The sequence below is a fragment of the Oratosquilla oratoria genome, unplaced genomic scaffold, assembly GCF_046742065.1.
Source record: "Oratosquilla oratoria isolate Oo_2021 unplaced genomic scaffold, ASM4674206v1 SCAFFOLD47, whole genome shotgun sequence".
Lineage (NCBI taxonomy): Eukaryota > Metazoa > Arthropoda > Malacostraca > Stomatopoda > Squillidae > Oratosquilla > Oratosquilla oratoria.
The window spans coordinates 4,107,876-4,123,901 of NW_027467711.1; the positions used below are offsets into that span (position 1 = coordinate 4,107,876).

The 16,026-nt window shown below is 37.3% G+C and overlaps 1 long non-coding RNA gene and 1 pseudogene across 1 annotated transcript in view; one reads left to right on the top strand and one right to left on the bottom strand.

Moving 5' to 3' along the window:
* Positions 1-16,026, bottom strand: part of LOC143023352 (uncharacterized) — a 282,074-nt gene that overhangs the window by 217,740 nt on the left and 48,308 nt on the right. The gene's annotated exons all lie outside the window — the stretch shown is intronic.
* On the top strand, positions 3,963-15,646 carry LOC143023354 (uncharacterized; annotated as a pseudogene).

Here is a 16,026-nt window from a genome sequence, read left to right on the forward strand (position 1 = left end):
AAATAAAGCCAAATTTGCTGGCCTAAAGAGAGTGATATTTATGTCACAGCTGACGATAATCGAGCATAACTTAGGATATGAGGCAAACAGATTCACTGCCTATAGGCTTCCCTTCGACCTCTGAGGCAAAAAAAACAAAACAAAAAAACAAGGGAAATCATGGGGAAAGGCCAGAATATCCCCACGCCAAGTCAGACAGAAGAGAAGTACAAGAAAAACTAAGTCTGCAGATTATCAGCCTGGGGGCTTCGATGCACAGGCCTACATTAGGCCTATCCTGGCAACAATGAGTTGGGTGGCGCCCAATGATACCCTCCCCACTGAGGGATTAGTATTTTGTCTTTTAGAATATATCTGCATTCATTTATGTATTATAAAAGACAAAAGGGGACCAGGTGCCTATATCAACATAGATGACCTCACACACCTTCCCCATAAAAGTGACCTGAGGTGACCTAAATGACTTTCCTTGAAAATCTGATTTCTTGTACACTATGAGGTGTAAGGTAAGAAACAAATCATAGTAGTAATGCTATAAAAAATGTATTACTGTACTGTACATGTCACCTGAACATAAAAATGCTTTTTTCTCAAAATTGAAATTTAGAAGTTAATCATTTAATATCTCAACTTCTATTGCTCCAATTTTAAAAATTCTTGTGACATAAAAACCAGAATAGAATTCTCTTTAAAAATGCATATCCAAATTCCTCCACTCTGAATCTCGTAGGATCTGTGTTTTTTTTTTTATGTCGATAAAAAAAAAAGTTTCCTTGGATTGCTTTTATTGTGTGAACATACTATTTGTCATATACAAATGAAAATATGCATTATTTTTCCTTTGGGTGTCTTTTAACTCTCATACAAAGATTATTTTTCCTTTGAATAGTTTCCATGATATTTAGGCCTAGGTAAAAATCTTGGATTTTTTTTATTTTTATAATGTATATTTTTTATGAAAACTATAATAGGGGTGTATCATAGCATTATATTTAAGCTGTAAAAAAATCATTAGTCTAGACAAGAAAATGTGGCCACAGGAAAGCAAAATGTTCAGCAATGACCTGGCAAAAATCGGGAATATGACTTAAGCCCAGTTTGTGGTACATAATCTTCCTTGTCTGAACCCAAATTGTCTTGGGATGAGGAAGTGGGTTTGGACATGCTTTTGGAGATTTATTTTGTGAAATGGTCCTAAGTGGGCTACAATTGCTAGTTGGATCGGGGGAATTACTTGAAACAAACATTGGTTGAGAATGAGTTTGATTATTGGGCCTTTTCCCTACATTCAGAGAAACTGTCCAAATTTGAGACAGTATCTGCAAGTCGGAGTAGGACTGTGGTAACTATATCTAGGATAGGTTGTTGGATAATACCTATCATCATGAAACTGTCTTTTAAATTCTCTTTTGTATGCTGACCTCACTTCTCCCTAAAAGGAGTGGGTGAGTTGTGTTGGCTCTGAGTTGTTTTGGTGTCATAGTAAGTTTTTTATGAATGTGGTTTCATCCACCGTTTTTGCAGCTCTAGCTAGATCATTAGGATTTCTTTCAAGATAAATTCCAAAATCTTGATCTAGTCGTTTCTTAAATTGTTCTAACCACATACTTCTCTTAATTTAGCAAACGAGGCTGTGTTTGTGGCTTTCAGCCACCTGTCTCCATACTGGGAACTAAATTCTTTATATGTATCTTGTGGAGACTTTCTGAAATTTAGATTCTAATCTGTGAGCCTCCGGAGTAAGTGAATATGTTATTAGGACCTGCACTTTTACATTATCATATTCACTGTCTGCTTCATTTAGAGATGCACACACTTTTTGAGCTTTACCTATGAACTTTACATAAGGACATAATAATGAAGGATACTGCAAGAGACCATAAGGCCTACACTAGGCAGCTCTGTATCCATCACCACCTGTCATCCCCATCCATAAAGTTGTCTAATAATTTCTTAAAACAACTGATAGTTTCAGCGCTTACTACATGGTTACTAAGTTTATTCCATTCGTCAACCACCCTATTAGTAAACCAATTCTTGCCTATTTCCTTATTAAATCTAAATTTGTCCAGTTTATAACCATTACTGCGAGTCCTGCCCTGTTGTTTAAATATGCCCTTGTTTGCATTACCCTTGTTTGCATTACCCTTGTTAAAGCCTTTGATCCACTTGAACACCTCTATTAGATCACCCTGCACTCTGCGTCTTTCCAGAGAGTGTAAGTTAAGGTGCCTAAGCCTCTCTTTGTAAGGCAAATTTCTGAGTCCATGTATCATTTTGGTCATTCTTCTCTGTACTGATTCTAGCGAAATAATGTCCATTCCTAGGACGCCCCCTCGTATTCACTCTTTCCACCTCTACCTTTCACACCTCTTTTACTAATCTTTCTTCATTCATTCTTTCCATGTGTCCAAACCATCCTAATACTCTTTCATCAACCCTATCTCCCACCTCCCTTTCCACCCCTATTCTCTTCCTCACCTCCTCATTCCTCGCTCTATCTAGCCTAGTAACCCCTATCATACTTCTCAGACATTTCATCTCAAACACATTCAAACTCCTCTCTTATGTTCCATGATCCTACCCCGCACAGTGCTGTTGGCACAATCACTCCTTCATATAACCTTCTATTAGCATCCATTCCCAGATGTCTATTTCTCATTACTCTCTTTAATTCACAAAGACTTGTCTCAATCTACATTCTACCTCCACCCAGTGGCGTAGCTAAGGTGGGGCGGTAGGGGCGGTCCACCCGGGCAGCACTTTTTGAGGGGCGGCATTTTTGGTCCTTGTATGATTGATATAAAATTACGTTAATCAGTCTCTCATAGATGTCAGTTTTTTCTACATTATCAAGCATAATAAAGCGTGACAGTTTGCAAGCATGTTAACATCGATCCGATTGGACACGTGTGGTAATTGTTGTTACGGGAATGGCATTGTTTGCCTTGAGCTGCGGCAATTTCCCAAAAGCTCGTTTAATTTTCGAATTGGGAATCTTTCCTATAACTTTGTACCACACTATTGTAATTTTAATTAATATTATTAAACTCCCCTCCCTCTTTATTATTTATTCAAACCTATGTTATAATTTGATTAACAAATCGGGAACTTGAGAACTTGCTTCAAGTATCAGTTGTCCCGTGGCTTCGAAACCGTTTTGAAGGCTCATTAACTCCTGCCGAACAAGACTGATCTTTTAGTCCCGGTACGCCAGACTAGCTTCAACCCTGGTACCAGTGACAAGCTTTAACCCTGTCACCAGAAGGACAATAAACCTCGGCAAGGATCTACAGCCATCGAAGCCTCAAACTTATATTCTGTTCTAACGATTTGTTAGAGAACTCAAACAGGTAAGTTCTCTAACGTTCAGTTTTGTTCATTTAATTAAGACATAGGTTTATTTCTCTAACAAATCGAGAATTCCGATCAGTCTTATGATACTATAGTTTTTGCTAACTAATCTGAATTCTCGGCTTTAGTTTTTTCATCTCGGAATTTGAGAATTTACTTAAAATTTAAACTTAACTTTAGTAGTCGATTTCGACTTTAACTTATTTCCCCCTTTGTGTCGTAAGCCGCTATGTAAATATATTTCATTAAGGTTACGATAGTGTGTGTGTACGAGGTCTGGTTTCCTGTTCTTATACCGAGTTTGTTCGGTTTTTATTAATTTCCTCGTTTGAGGACTTTGTTAACTTTCGGGAAATTTTGCCGGCTTTGGTACCTTGTTTTTCTCGTGAACATTCCGAAATTTACGAATAGTTCTTTATTCTTGGTGGCCTCTATTGTTGTATTGTCGCAGTTTCTTTGATTTGTTGCCTTTATCCGGTTTAAGCTAGTATCTAAATCAAAATTATTTTACTTAATTTCTATCTTCGTTGTGCTTAGTCCATAAGACAGTTTTTTGGTACGACTATTATGCTCGTGTATTTGTAACGAATTGTTGGGTTGGCGTCGTTATGGCTAGCCGCGATGAGACATTGTCCGCTTCGGAAGTTTTGCAAAAACTCCGAAGACAGAGAGCTCATAAAAAGGGGCTTATCTCTAAGGACTTCAAAGCTCTTCAAGCTACATCTGATTCTTTATCTATTTCCGTCCTTGATGATGTGTTAATTCCGATTGAGAATTTCCTCTCAAAAATTCAAGATCTGGACGAGGAAATTAACACCTTGCTCCCCGAAGAAGAAAAGGACAAGGATATGGAGACATCCAGAGCTTACCGCCTGTCCGTTCTTCTTCAATTGTCTCCATATAAAGAACGGAGACAAGAGTTAAGGGGAGTTTTTGAATCTCTAATGGGTGAAAAACTAAACAAGTCCACATATAATTCTGTAAAACTTCTTCCTCCTATTATTCTTCAACATTTCGAGAATAATTCTAGCAATCTCTTTGCCTATTTAAGGGGGTACGCGACACCTGGGGGGGGTGAATTTGGTCAAGATATGGCATTTTTCAAAACTGTGTTCAAAATGTTCGTATACCACTTAGAAATAAATCCCGACAAATAATTTTCCAGCCGCGCGCAATTCAAAGGTCCTGGGTGAGGATTAAAGGGACAGATTTAAAGGCGCAACCCACACTAGAAGGAGGCGTGCCACTTAGGACCTTCAGGCACAGCGAATAACGTTGAAATTTGATTGAATTTACACTCGCCCAGTGGATCAACGGCCAATACGATTGTGGAGGGGAAGGGAGGAAGGTGGAGGGAGAATATTTCGCCAACTTTGTGCGAAACTAAGCGTTAGTTACCGGCTAGCTCTGAAAAGGGAAGTACGCATGTCTCATGAGCTCTCATTGCAATCTATTACTTTAGCTAGTACATATTACTCTTTAGTACAGTCATCATGGGTAGCAAAAAGAACAAAAGAACATCACAATGACAAAAAACAGCAGTTAAAGATGGCAAGCAGTCAAAGACGACTAAAGATCTTACCACCTCTCACTCCACCACCACCCTCACCTGCACCTCTGTGACGGTGACAGAGGTAAAGGACAACATTAGACTAAACAATTCAAAGAGGAAGATTAAATCCAAAGAAGAAACCAAGAGGAAAAAGATCAAGGCTATACAGGAAGAAGAAAGAAGAAGGGACATCATATGATGCTGGAGGGGGTGCCCTACCAACATAGATTGGCGAGGGGAATCTGATGAGGAAAGAGAAGGCGCCCACTACTGGAAAATAAACCTCTTTCCAATGATTTAGATACCCTGAAGACCCCCAGCAGAGAGGTTTCATATGAAGAAACCGCCAAAGGTGCAAAAAAGCAAATTATATGATGTTGTCGTCTGTGCGTCGTCACTACTGTGACATACTTATACTTTAGTTTTTCAGTATTTAAAGTACTTATAATTAAAATATGTTGATAATTTTTACTGTACTTATTATATAATAAGAATTAAGCCATGAAAAAATCAGTCAAATTGGTGAAACTATAAGCAAGTTACAGATATATTCATATTTCAAGTTGCCATATCTCCGTTCGATATTTTTCTACTTTTTTTTAATCATAAAAAATCTAATATACATTAGATTTAGATGAAACTTACAGGGAATATTACTTTTAGTAACTGCTAGGGCCAATCGTTCGAATATTTTGAAAAGGATGAAAGAGTTCGGAGTAATAATGGAAACAAGAGCAAAAAAATTGTATTTTTCACGATTTTTGCCAGCTATTAAAATTGAAATGCCTGTATGCAAAAGTATAAAGGAAATTGTTCAATTACTCAATGACCGGCCCTAGGTGTGCCTACTGACTAATCATAGCCAAAATATAAAACAAATTGGTCCACGTATTATGGTGCTGTGCACTTTTAAATGTCGCTACTGGTATACGTACATGTGTACATGTGTAAATACATCATTCTGCTTCACCTAAAATGTAGGCAATATGGATACCTATTTACCTGAGAAGTTTCAGCTCTTTACTCTAAATATTTTAGAAAATGACCTCCAGGTGTCGCGTACCCCCTTAAACTTTAAAAAGGGTTTTCTGAATCTCTTAGCTGGTATCCCCTATCTGACCAATAGTCAGAAGTTAATTTATTTGAAGGGATACCTCAGAGGGGAAGCTTTCCATTTAGTAGAGAACCTTCCAGTGGATGATTCAAGTTTTGACTCTGCTTTCCTTCTTCTTGATGAATTATATTTCAACAAGAAATTCTTGATAAAGTTGATTTCCATTATCAATGCACGGGAGGTCTCACTCTTGGGAGACCTTGAAAGTTACATTAGGTCTGTAGATTCCAAGCTACAAGACCTTAAGGGAATTGGGGTAGATTTCACTGGGCCAGGAAGCGAGGGCCTCCTCTTAATAAGTAAATTAATTTTAATTCAATTGCCTAAATTTTTTCTTATTGAATTGTCTCGGGTGATTAATTCTAATTACCCCAATTTTAACCAAATCAAGGAAGTTTACCAGTCAGTTCTGGTTAGACTCAAAATGGGATCAGATGATCTTGGTGTCAAACCGAAAAGAAGCCTTACTACCAGCTCCCTTACTTTCAAGAAAATTCCCTTGAGAAAACCAGTTGATTCCAGTAAGGGAGTTGATGGCTCCTTTAAGGCCAATTCTAATCCCATTAAGAAGTCTATTAGTAGATGTAAATTTTGCCCCGCTTCCGACCATGCTAGTTCGAAGTGTACTTCGTATAAATCCTTTGAGCACAGGAAAGTTACAGCATCTCAGTTAGGACTGTGCAATAGATGCCTAAATCATGGACATGGTTCTTTGGAATGCCCTGGGTTAAAGGCTGCTCTGCCTTACAAATGTTTTGTTTAACAAACCCAAGCACCATGGAGCCATGTGTCCTATGACTTATAAGACACCACTTTCTGAGGGGAAAGTGTTTAATTTTCATAATTCAATAGATTCCATTGTTCCTCTGGTCTCCCTTCCTATTAGCAGAGGAAAGAGAACTGCCCAATGTCTCTTTTTGTTGGACACTGGAGCGCAGTTTTCTATCATTAATAAGGAATTTGTAGAGGACAAAGTTGGACCTTCTTTAAGTCCTCCTATGGACAAGTTAGTTACTTCCTTTGGTTTACCTCTAATGAATAAAAGAGGTTTTAACTATACTGCTAACTTAAAACTCCCTTCAGGGATGAATTTGTTTAGTTTGTTCTTTGCTATTGAAGCATTCAACTTGTCCTTACAAATTCCTTCCTTATCTTCTATACTACTTATATGAATAATCACCAATTTTTTGTCTCGCCAAGTTTTCCAAAGGTGAAGGGAGACCAACTGAACGTTTTAGGGATCCTCGGAAACGATATTCTTCAAAACTTCTCAAACTTTTCAATAGAAAGTGCCCCCTTGTATGGTAGCCCGTCATGCAAGGTTATCAAACTTGCTAATGGTTACATTCCATACGGGACTGGGGCTCAATATATCACTCCTAGTGAGAAGCCTTTCTACTTAAAGAGAATGATAAGGGGGATTCCTGAAATGCCCTCTAATGAAATCAAAGATGTTGATAGTTTCAAATGCAAGGAGAGGCCTTTGATGATAAAACCAGACTCTGACCTTGGAGTGGATTCTTATAATTACTTAGAGGAATATCATGGAGATTCACTTGTTTTCTATAATTCTTCTTTCAAGACCAATGGAGTTTCTCTAAAGAAAACTGAGAAAGGTACTTCCCTTACTCAGTCTTGTAAGACTGTTAAATATTTTCCTCCCAAAAGGTTAGGCAAAGAAAAGTTTGTCAACTTCTGTTTAGAACCTGTAAGTTCTCAATTTGATCCTTTGCAGGAAGTTTTTATTAATTCTAATGTTGAGTATGGTCTTGACAATTTTCTTTAGAGTCCATCGGTATTAAAGAGGAACAGACCCTGGATATTGATAATTTACACATTGATGAATTTAAACAGTCCATTTCCTTCAAGAATGGACATTACTATGTGAAGATCCCGTGGAAAAAGGATTTGGTGGATCTTGTTCCCTCTAACCTTAAGATATCTCTAGCTGTAGCTCAAAGGGTTTATGACAAACTTGAGCAAAAGGGGCTTAGAGAGGATTATGAAGCTGTGTTTGACCAGCAGAAGGCCTTGGGTATTATTGAGCCAGTTACTAAAAGAGTCCCTGGACAAATCTTTATACCCCATAGACATGTGTTAAAGGATGATGATCTTTCCACTTCTAGAATAAGGCCAGTTTTCAATTGTTCTCTCAAAGTAGGAAAAGCTCCTTCCTTAAATGAAGCTGCATTCCCGGGAGTTGACTTGATGAACAACCTTCTCTCTCTCTTGTATTTCAGGACCAATAATCATGTCATTTTGGCTGATGTTATGAAAGCCTTCTTGCAGATCCGTTTGAAGGATGAGGCTGATCGGAACAGGTTTTGTTTTTTCCAGAGGACTAATGACCAGTATATACCCTTCAGGTATAATACTATCATTTTTGGCTTCATTTGCTCTCCTTTCATTCTAAATTTCATTATCCAACACCATCTTTCTTTGCAGCCTGACTCTCTAACTGCCTCCTTAATAAAGGATAAATTTTAGGTAGACAATTTGGTCTACACTACTAACGAGCTTTGTTCCCTCCCTGCAATGGTCGAGAAGATAAATGAGATCATGCTCAATGGAGGTTTACCTCTCAGGGAGTGGACATGCAATTCGACTTCTGTTCTTTCTGTTCTTGATCAAGAAGTAGTTTGTAATAAAGAGGAGGTTAAAGTCTTGGGTTATATTTATACTAAGGATCATGATACTTTGAGAATCAAGGATGTTTCCCTTGACCAAAATGCCTCAACCAAAAGACAAGTTTTGTCTTCCTTGTCTTCTGTATTTGATCCTTTAGGATTTTTCTCTCCTGTGCTCTTGCATGGAAAAATCCTTATTAGAGAGATGTGCCAAAAGATGGTGGATTGGGATGGGAAATTGGATAGAGAGTTACTTGTTAGATGGAACAAGTTATGTGAAAATTTTAGGAAGGTTAATAACCTATCCTTTAAAAGGAAAACCTTTTGTACAGAATTTCCCATTAAATTGTTTGTATTTGCTGATGCTTCCAAGGAAGCCTATGGATGTGCCCTTTGCCCATACTGGTGTAGACTACACTGGACACTTATGAGTTAGAGACAGGAATGGAGAGAAGGTTAAAATATACATTCTTATCTTTACATGTTTCAATACTAGAGCAGTTCATTTGGAAGTTGTGAATACTATGTCCACTCCTGAATTTATTTTGGCTTTTGTTAGGTTTGCTAACAGGTATGGAATTCCTTCTGCTGTTTATTCTGACAACACTAAATCTTTTGTTCAAGCAGGAAATGTTATTGAACAACTTTTATCTTCTTTTGAATTTGAAACAAATTTAAAACTTCCCCTGTTAAGTATAGAACCATTCCTGTTTATGCTGCTTGGTATGGTGCCACTTGGGAAAGGTTAATACAGACAGTGAAACAATGTTTGTATAAGGTATTGGGTAGGTCTGTTCCTTCCCTGGCAGAGATTACCACTCTTTTGTCTGATGTTAAAAAAAAATTGAACAATAGACCTCTAACTTATCGTTCTTGTGAAAATGAGGTAGATGTTATTACCCCAAATCATTTTCTTATTGGAAGGACCATTCCTTCCTTGATGTTTGGAGACTTGGAACAAGTCCCTGAATGGGAATCAGGAGAAGACTACCCTTCTCTTCTCAACTTGGTTATGGACTGTAGAGATTATTTCTATGAAGAGTTCAAGAAACGATGGTTGACAGAGTACTTGGTCGGCTTAAGGGAAAGGGATAGAGCTGCATATCACAGTTCGAGAAGCTGGGAAAAGGGAGATATTGAGTTCCAGTCTTGAGGATGAATCCCCTGGGGTTCCTAATGTTCAGGCTAGAGAGTCTGAACCCTTTGAAGAGGTCTCAGACTCAGAGGAGGTTAACTCTTTACAAGACGATTGTGTCTCTCTGGAACCTACCTCTGTGAGGCCGACTCGTGGGACTGCACTGGCCTCTAAAGACCTAGTAAGGTCTCTAGCAAGAAAAAACTTGTTATAAATTTTGTTCGAAAGTGTTATATTTTTTAAACACTTTCTTTTTGTAGTTGGGGAGGTTGTGGTAATTGTTGTTACGGGAATGGCATTGTTTACCTTGAGCTACGGCAATTTCCCAAAAGCTCGTTTAATTTTCGAATTGGTAATCTTTCCTGTAACTTCGTACCACACTATTGTAATTTTAATTAATATTATTAAACTCCCCTCCCTCTTTATTATTTATTCAAACCTATGTTATAATTTGATTAACAAATTGGGAACTTGAGAACTTGCTTCAAGTATCAGTTGTCCCGTTGCTTCGAAACCGTTTTGAAGGCTCATTAAAAACTCCTGCCGAACAAGACTGATTTTATAGTCCCGGTACGCCAGACTAGCTTCAACCCTGGTACCAGTGACAAGCTTTAACCCTGTCACCAGAAGGACAATAAACCTCGGCAAGGTACAGCCATCGAAGCCTCAAACTTATATTTTGTTCTAATGATTTGTTAGAGAACTCAAACAGAAATTGGACTAGGCTACTGTTACGAGTTAATATGTATAGGCTACTGAAAATTTTTTCGGCTAAACTACGTTTAGTATCAATCGAATATTATAATGTAGACAGTAGAAGCTGTTTCCCACACAGAACAATAGACGTCTGGAACAATTTGAAAGAAGAAATAGTGTGTGCAAAGACGATACACAAATTTAATAATAAACTGGATATAGATATAAAAGCGGGGCACCACAAGCATAGCTCCCTATCCCACAAAATACAATTAGGTAAATACAGACACACACATGTGCGCACTTGCATGCACGCATACACGTGACAAATGTCAATTTATTTGTTTACAAATTATATACAGGAACAAAGGCAGCGTGATTGGTTCCCTTTCGACAGCCTTATGAGGGCAATAACAAATTAACTGCAGGATTTTGAATGGAGAACTTTTTATTATGAATAAAGCGTGTTCTATTGTACTATGTGGTGTTAACAGAAAGTTGGCCCCAGATGATGAGGGTGATAATACACGCTAAAATCTTCAGCAAGAAGCTTTTCGTGGATGTTTACAAATAGGAACGAAAACGGAGGTGATTGGTTCATTTAAGATAGCCTTGCGCTTGACACTGAACACATTCTGCAATAAGTAGTTCACAATTATGAGGGCAACTAAAAATTAACTGCAGGATTTTGAATGGAGAACTTTTTATAATAAAGCGTATTCTATTGTATTAGGTGGTGTTAACAGAAAGTAGACCCCCGATGATCGGAGCGAAACCATATTTCTAAGCTACGTACACGCCTCAGCAGGTGGCCTATCCTTGATTGGATAAGTGTCCACTTGCCCTGTTTGAGAGGGGTACATTCTCAAAAAGCCAGATTTTTTTTTAGACAGATCAAGTACAGTGGGGTGTACAGTACAGTGCAGTGGAGAGCTGAGAGGAAGAATTATAAGGTAAAATTAACTATAAATTAGAATCTGTGTGCTTATACTAAATATTCGCTCAAGATATTCGCATTGTAACAGTATCTACCTGTGATGAACAAAGGCACTATAGGTCTGCAAACAAATTGCGATTTTTATCAGAGCCGACAGTAATTTGAAATTAATAGTTTAAAACCATTAAAAGTGTTTTACTTTTATACTTTCTCATTTCTATAAAGAGGTGAGAATATATGAACAATACAAAATTTAAATTTATAATATAATAGTACAATTAAATGAAATAAACTCATAGTAGGCCAATTAAAATATGCAGTTACTGTAGTATGCACAATACTATGATATTAGGCCTACTGTTTCTACACTAACAGTACTCAAATTTTCCGTAAGAAAATAGACCTGTATATGTAATTTATCGTAAAACTTTGAAGTCTAACTTTCCCATTAATTTTGTCTTTTACTAATTATAAGGAAGCTGCTTAAATGGATCATAAATAGAGATCTATCATTGAAGTTTGCCTATTACTTCAACTTTTAACATTCACTAACATTTTATTATTTTCACTCTCCCTAGATGAAGCGAGTGAAGTGGTGCAGCTTTTAGAAAAAAGAGAAAAGAAAGAGAACAATTAATAAAGACACATAAAGGGGTACTTTTAAAATACATCAAACCTACAGAAACTACTAACATTGACCAAACGGTCCAAACCACTACTAAAACTGGAGACGTTTGTGAATCCAAACCAATATCAGATTCAAACGATTCAAGTCCAAGCGGCCAAATACAAGTGATGTCAAACATGAGACTCATGAGGCAGAAAATATTCTAGATGTGCCTGATATGGACAGAGTGGACTTAAAGGATGTTGGTCTATGGCCAAGCAAGATTGACAGTAACACACGGATCTTACTGGTACGTCAAGGTGCATCTAAGATTCAAAATATAGATTCTACTTTTGGTGAAGTCACTGAAGTAATTTGTCAAGGTGCATCAACCAAAGGACAAACTAGACATCTAACACGTGAGTGGTTTTTTAAAACTTTGCCAAATGGTGAAAATATATTAAGATCATGGATGGTGTACTCCCCTTCCAAGAAAGCGCTTTACAGTTTTTGTTGCAAAATCTTTCCAAAAGGAACTGACTCAATTTTTAATTCTGCAGATGGATTTAACAAATGATGGAAACTGAATCCTAAAATATATCAGCATGAATCTAGTGCACACCATCTTCGGAATTTCACAAAATGGAAGGAGCTGGAAATTAGGATTTCTCTTGGAACAACAATAGATAAAAAAGAACAAGAAATAATTGAAAATCAAGTAAATAAGTGGAAGAAAATCCTTTCAAGATTGCTTGATATCATAAGATTTCTAGCTAAACAAAATTTGCCTTTACGAGGTCACCGAGAAGGAATGGATTATGAGAGTAAAGAGACCGGGACTGAATCAGAAGTAACTGAAAATAAGAGGAAATTTTTTAGAATTAGTTGATTTGTTAGCAAAATACAACCCAGTGTTACGTGAACATCTTCTAAGAATCCAGATGGGAAACAAGTACACTACTTCTTATCTGTCACTTACTGTTCAAAACGAATTTATAGAGGTTTTGGGAGAAAATGTACCGTAAGAAGCAAAATTATCAACCAAGTAAAAGAGGCCAAGTACTTTTCAATGATATTCGACAGCACTCCTGATACTTCACATAAAGATCAAATGAGCCAAGTTATTCGCTATGTTATAATCAATGTAGATCAAGTGAAGGTTGTGGAATCATTTGTTGATTTCATTGAAACAAAAGGTAAAACTGCCAAAAATATTGCAACTGTAATTTCGGAAAAATTAGAACATGATGGAATTGATATTAAAAATTGCAGAGGGCAGGCATATGATAATGCTGCAGTAATGGCTGGTCAACATTCTGGTGTTCAGAAACGAATTAAGGAAATTAATCCAAAAGCAGAATTTGTTGCTTGTACAAATCACTCTCTGAATTTAGCAGGAATTCATGCAGCTTCTGTTGCAGTTAATTCTGTTACATTTTTTGGAACTGTGGAGCGCGTTTTCACATATTTTTCATCATCAACTTGTAGTTGGGATGTTCTAACTTCTGTCACTGGTAAAAGCGTGAAACACATAATTGTAACAAGATGGAGTGCAAGGGGAGATGCTGTATGTGTTGTGAAGGAACATTTCTCTGAAATTATAAGTGTCTTAGAAAAGTTAACTTGTGCAGAAGAAAATACAGTTACGAGGTCAGAGGCTGGTGTGCTACTTGGTGCTTTGCAGTCATTTCCTTTTCTGTGCTTTCTTGGACTGTGGGAACCTGTCCTCTTAGAAATTAATGACACGCAGGCCTACCTCCAAACCAAAGGACTTAACTTGCAACAATGTGACATAAAACTCGGGGCATTAGAGGAATTTCTGATTAAGAACAGAGAAAAACTAGTAAATGATGGAGTTAACTATACCAAAGAAGTTTGTGATGGTCTAGGTATAGTCATGGAGCGCCAGCGTCAGACCAAAAAGAAGAAATGAGTATTCGGTGAAGGATCACAAGATGCTGGATTACCATATGATATTGAATTGAAAAGAGAAAGGTTTTCTTCACTGGATAGTGTGACCCAAGAAATAAATTTGAGATTTAAACAGCTTCATGAACTAGCTGAGAAATATGCTTTTCTTACCCCAACACATGTCATTGATGATCAATACGAATGAAAACTTAATCAACTAGATCATAATGACATTGATAAAGATGAATTCCTGCTTGAAAGAAAAAGACTGCAGCATTTTATTGCAGTTGCTACTAGCCAAGGTGAAACAAATAGGTGGGATGAAGGCCCCTTGGAGCTTTTGCAGTTTATTAATAAATATACACTTGGGAATTCGGTTCCAAATATAGTAGTAATGCTGTGGATTTTCCTCACAATTGCTATTAGTGTTGCTACCTGCAAGAGGAGTTTTTCTAAACTAAAACTAAAAAAAAAATTACTTAAGGTCTACTATGAGTACCTTGAGGTTGCGCAATCTTGCCATATTGTCTATAGAAAGACAACTTACAGATGAAATAGATTTTGACAATGTTATTGATGATTTTGCTAACAGAAAAGCAAGAAAAGTTTGTTTGTAGAAAGAGGTGATAATTTTAAAGTGAGTAAAATCTGATTTTAACAAGGATATTGATGATTTTGCTAACAGAAAAACAAAAAAGTTTCTTTGTAGAAAGAGGTGATAATTTTAAAGTGATTAAAATCTGAATTTGACAAAAATGTTGATGATTTTGTTAACAGAACAGCAAGAAAGTTTCTTTGTAGAAAGCTGTGATAATTTCAAACTGATTTATTCAAGGAATCATCATAATGTAATATATAATTACGTATTGTATTTTTATGTTTGTAATTTATGCGTATATACATGTAAAGTCATGTATATAATATTTTTTATATATATCATTCTATACTTTATTTGTTTATGGTGAAATAAAGATCTTAATGAATAATCATTAGTATTAAATCATTCCTTTTAAAGGATATATTAACATCAACTGTCAAACACACACACACATATATATATACTGTATATCCTTTAAGAAGTTAATGTGCATTCGTAATATTGAATTATTGAATTCCTTGTGAGAAGGGGCAGCAAATATGAGGGCAGCCTCGGGTGGCAAAAGCACTAGCTACGCCACTGCCTCCACCCCCACTCCTCCCTTTCCTGTCACATTCGCACCCAAGTATCTAAAACTATCCACTTCCTCCATCTCTCTCCCTTAATGCTCACTTCCTGCCTGCTATCACTCACTCCCCTTGTACATCTCATCACCTTACTTTTGCCCACATTTATCTTTCAGCTTCCTTCTTTCACACACCTTCTCAAACTCTGTCACCAACTTCCTCAATCCCTTCTCTGATGCTGCTACAAGCGCAGTGTCATCAGCAAACAACAGCTGGCTTATTTCCCACTTTTCTCCATTTTCTTTAACCATCTCCAACCCCTGACCCACTACCCTTGCATTCACCTCTCGCACCACCCCATCCACGTACAGATTGAACAGCCAGGGTGATATAACACATCCCTGACAAAGTCCCACCTTTACCTCAAAATATTCACTCTCTCCATTTCTAATCCTAACACAAGCTCTATTACTCTCGTAAAAACTCTTGACTGCTCTTAACAGCTTTCCTCCTATCCCATATATCTGCAGTACCTCCCACAGTGCCTTCCTGTCTACCCTGTCTTAAGCCTTCTCCAAATCCATAAAAGCCAAAAAAACATCCTTACTTTTTCCTATAGCTTTCTCACATATTTGTCTTACCACAAAAATCTGATCTACACAACCCCTACCTGTCCTAAAACCACACTGTTCCTCTCCTAATCCTCTCTATCAAGACCCTCTCATAAGCATAAGCCTTCCCAACTACACTCAACAAGCTGATCCCTCTGAAACTACTACACTCACACTTGTCCCCCTTTCCTTTGTAAAGTGGAACTATACAGGCACTCCTCCAGTCCTCTGGCACTCTACCCTCTCTTAAGGGACTGTGGGAAGTGCTTATAGGTGAACGTGTCATAAAAGTTGTTCAATTTCTTTGGTGAACTTATG